At 43.5% G+C, this 4,714-nt stretch overlaps 1 non-coding gene across 1 annotated transcript; it reads left to right on the plus strand.

Annotated features, from left to right (window-relative positions):
- The first annotated feature begins 307 nt into the window (after window positions 1-307).
- Window positions 308-394, plus strand: TRNAS-GGA. Its single transcript has one exon. It is a non-coding gene; the product is annotated as a tRNA-Ser (tRNA).
- The last annotated feature ends 4,320 nt before the right edge of the window (window positions 395-4,714 follow it).

Raw genomic sequence — 4,714 nt, forward strand, 5'->3', positions numbered from 1 at the left:
TTCATTATTTATTGGCATATTCAGGATTCCAAGAGAGACTGGGTCTGGTTTTTCAACCCGATCCATGTATGTAATGGAATAAAGTACCTTATTTCTTTTTATCGGGAGCATATACACAAATAGAATTCCTTTCTTGTACGATACAAAATGAATTTCACTCAAGGAAGGAGGATATTCAAAAAAAGAAAACGGGAATGCCAAATTTAGGATTTTTCTAGTTAGAATGGATTGGTCGTACCTATCCAATCAATAATTGTTTATGACTGACTCGCTATTCACTCGGTTTTTGGGTTATAATCATTATGTAGGAGAGATGGCCGAGTGGTTTAAGGCATAGCATTGGAATTGCTATGTAGGATTTTGTTGACCGAGGGTTCGAATCCCTCTCTTTCCGCACTTTCACCTAATTCACTAATGTTAATGACCGAAATGTATCAAATAGCAATGGAAAAAATGATTCCAACAGTTAGACCTTTCTTTGATATATATTCTCTATTCCTAATTGTTGTTTTTCGGAAAATACTGGAAAGAGTGGACAAGGAATGAAAATATCCCTACCGATGTATTTTGACATCCCACAGCTTCGGCAGATCGCTTAGCCCCGTTCATCTTTTGCACAAGAGCGCTCGATCAGTGAGCTATTACGCACTCTTTCAAGGGTGGCTGCTTCTAGGCAAACCTCCTGGCTGTATCTGCAGCCCTACCTCCTTTATCACTGAGCGTTCATTTAGGGGCCTTAGCTGGTGATCCAGGCTCTTTCCCTCTCGACGATGAAGCTTATCCTCCATCGTCTCACTAGGCGACCTTGCCCCCTTGTTATTTTGAGGTCATATCTAATATTCAGAGTTTGCCTCGATTTGGTACCGCTCTCGCGGCCCACACCGAAACCGTGCTTTACCCCTAGATGTCCAGTCAACTGCTGCGCCTTAACGCATTTTGGGGAGAACCAGCTAGCTCTGGGTGCAAGTGGCATTTCACCCCTAACCACAACTCACCCGCTGATTCTTCAACATCAGTCAGTCGGAACTCCACTTAGTTTCACCCAAGCTTCATCCTGGTCATAGATAGATCACCCAGGTTTGGGTCCATAAGCAGTGACAATTGCCCTATGAAGACACGCTTTTGCTACGGCTTCGGTGGGTTCCCTTAACCAAGCCATTGCCTATAAGTCGCTGGCTCATTCTTCAACAGGCATACGGTCAGAGCCCTGGCTCCTCCCACTGCTTGGCAGATTACGCTTTCATGTTCTATTTCACTCTCGGGGGTTCTTTACCCTCACGGTACTACTTCGCTATCAGTCACCCAGGAGTATTTAGCCTTGAAAGGTGTTCCTTACTAATTCACACGGGATTCCACATGCCCCATGCTACTCGGGTCAGAGCCTAAGCTAGTGATGCTTTCGGCTACTGGACTTTCGCCATCTACGGTGTAGCATTTGGGCTTCTTCGCCTAGCTGTACGACGCTTGTATTGCTCTCCGACAACCCCGTTTTCATGGTTTAGGTAGCTCCCATTTCGCCCGCCGCTACTACAGGAATCGCTTTTGCTTTCTTTTCCTCTGGCTACTAAGATCTTTCAGTTCGCCTGGTTCTTTCTTGCCTGCCCATGGATTCAGCAGTAGTTCAAAAGGTTGCCCTATTCGGGAATCTCCGGATCGATGCTGATTTTCAACTCCCCAAAGCATTTCGTCGATTACTATGCCCTTCCTCCTCTCTGGGTGCCTAGGTAACCACCGTATGCCTTTCCTCCTTTAAACCTCGCCCAACATTTTAAGGTTATGCCATCCTAAGCACGAAATGAAACTGTTGTGATTTTACTTTGTTTGAGGAAAGTGCCAGGCATGGAAGACCTTCTTTAAGAGAGAAAGTTCCTTGCCGAGAGCAATCCATGGCTCTCTCAACCCAAGACAAGAGGTCAAGAGGAAGAGTCAATATGGTTACCATCTAAAGCAGATAGTTTTTTACAACCATAAAATTGAGGTAGAAATCTCTAGACATTCCCCCAAGCGTAAAAACGGTTATTGACAAAACTTAACGATGTTGCAGGGAGGACTCAGTAGGAATAGCCGGACGTGATAGAAAGACAAAAACAAGGCTTCTCGCGGCCCTATCGAATCCGTTCCCGAGTGAAGGTCACTTCACAAGTTGCCTTCTCTGGTCTTGCGGTGCACTCACTCCCTTTCCTTCCGCTCACTTTTGGACCCTTCGCTCCCGGTTAGTGCTCTTTGGCCCGGTCTATTCTGTCTGATATGATATCATATAGCCAAGAAAAAGGGATCTACTAGTCATCGTCTTTGAGCTGGTATTACCTGGAGTTGGCTATTCCTGATTCAGCAAAGGAGGTGACTTCGCTACACTTGTTTATAGTTGGAAATTCCAACTCGAAGGCCCTAGTACTACTGACTTTGCACCAGAAACAATTGAAGCCTTTTTTCGGCATCCTTTCTCAGACGTCTTATTCCTTGCCTTAGTAATGTGCAATCAGCTACTTGGCACCTTCCCTTATTCTACCTCCTTTCCCTTCCTTGCAAAGGTCTTATAAGGCGATGACCCTACTTACACGATATGAGAATGGTTCGACACTTTCAACCCCATAACCCACTTCCAAGACTTTAGGACTAACTGGATTTCTTTCGACTTGGTTCTCTGTTCGTCTCGGGTACTCGCTCTGCTAATTGGTATGATAACCAGCAAAGGGAAGGTACATAGTCATCTTTTCCAGAGCACCCTAAACCGTAACAGCAAGACCAACGGATATGACCAAAAATTCCTTGTCACGAGCTTGGCTTTGGGGACAGTTTCACCGACCTAAGAACCGTTTCCTTTAGAAGCGGCGGAGAATATTATATAAAAGCAAAGAAGAGAGAAAAGCTCCTGTCCAACCAGTCAAGTTGCCCAAGGTCCACCTTTCCTGGATTAGAAAGAAAGCTACTAACAGTACCGTGCAATATCTGGCCTAGTGCAAACCCTGCCATACATCAAACTACCAGCTACATAAGAATAAGGAACAAGAGACATTTCCTTCTTCTCTTCATCAGTTGATGGACTTGACTTTTTCTTTAGCCTCTCGGCTTCGAGAAGTCGTGGGCCCAGTAGTGCTTTCTTAAAGCCTGTAACCCACTCGACGTAAGAACTAATCTCAAGCTGGATGAGAAGGGAAATAAAGACTAGTGAGAATAGCCGTAATTCAACTAGGCCTTGAATCAGTGGTTTACAGAGACAGTTAGTCATCTGCTTACGGCTAATTGGCTCTTCGAATCGTCATCTTAGATTAGGTTGGAACTATTTCAAGATGATAGGCTTATTCTGAAAGTACGCATTTCTTGCTCTAAGTCCGCTGGGTTGGATCGAACTAGTAGTTTGGCAGGAAGATAATGGCATAAAAGAAGCATTCCACTTTTGGAAAGAGAAGAGTCAGTCTGATTATAGATCCCTCTGTCTTGCATTGGGTTAACTGGAGCTTAGATAAAGCGATAGGCAGAAGAGAGACAATTAGTCCGTCTTTATAGACTGACTTTCCTCGCATCAAAGCTTTTCGGTTCTCTTCCTTTATGAAGAAAAGAAAGGCTTGTTATCAACGAAAAAGATCTTTATACTGTTAATCCTAAGAAAAGAAGTTTTCACTCGGTACAACTATTCTATGCTAGCATAGCATGCTTCTAATTATGTTTTGTTGCAAATTCCGGATCAGGAACAATCCTTTCTTATTCTAAGATGCCAGTGTAAAAATCCGTACTTGTTGACTTAATTTCGGCTTTCTAGCTTGAAGCTTAAGGGCTAAGGGAAATTCATCCTTGGATCAATGAAATAGTTGAATTAACGTTGATGCAAGAAGCAACCTCTTATTGAAATGACTTTAGGAAGTGCCTAACCTTTCTCCTTCGATCCGATCCTTTCTGTGATCCAAAATTAACTTATTGTCTCTTCGTCTCTTGCCTTTGAATCGGATATTCCGATGAAAGCAGATTCTCTTTCCGTCCCTTGTCATCGAGAGGAAGAATTGCTATCTATCTATCCATATACTTATCAACAAATGTGGTTCCAGGGATTGGTCGATTGCCCCTCACCAGTAGCTAGAGAAGGAGAAAGGAATGATGTCCAGACCTGGGCTGGGCACCTATCAGCCAACTATTCCTTTTTGGAATGAAAAGAACAAAGGATGGTCGTAGATCACTGATGTTGAATTCACAAAAAAGATCATATGTGAAAGAATCGTCAGATTATGGGTTCCCAGAGTAGACGGAATGGAGAATGAATGAAATAAAATAGTCTGGCAGAATCGTATGATAGGTAAAGTGCGGAGCCTCCCATTTGTCTGGGTTACTGGGATGGCTAACCTAACTATGAATTTCTATCAATGTCGGGATAGACAGAGGTCTAGGATAGTACGCTGTCGGAGTGAGATCGGGGTACAGTAACGAAGTTAGACCGAAATGAACGACTCAATTTCTCTAGAAGAAAAGAGAGAGAAAGAACAACTAATTCTATGAAACAATATCGTCATTTACTAGAATCGGTTGCTACTAGTCCGGGTTACCTCAGAGATAGAGCCATTAGGCGAGATAAAACAACCTAGTTAGTGCACTAACTCAAACCTAGTTCTTGCACGAAATGTCCTGCTAACATAGGAGCAATCCTACTAAGAAATGGAAGAGCAAATGTCTTTCTATTCGACGACACAATGCCTCACCTGCCCTCTGCTACACATCTCTTTCG

This window comes from Capsicum annuum, unplaced genomic scaffold, assembly GCF_002878395.1.
Source record: "Capsicum annuum cultivar UCD-10X-F1 unplaced genomic scaffold, UCD10Xv1.1 ctg73448, whole genome shotgun sequence".
Classification (NCBI taxonomy): domain Eukaryota; kingdom Viridiplantae; phylum Streptophyta; class Magnoliopsida; order Solanales; family Solanaceae; genus Capsicum; species Capsicum annuum.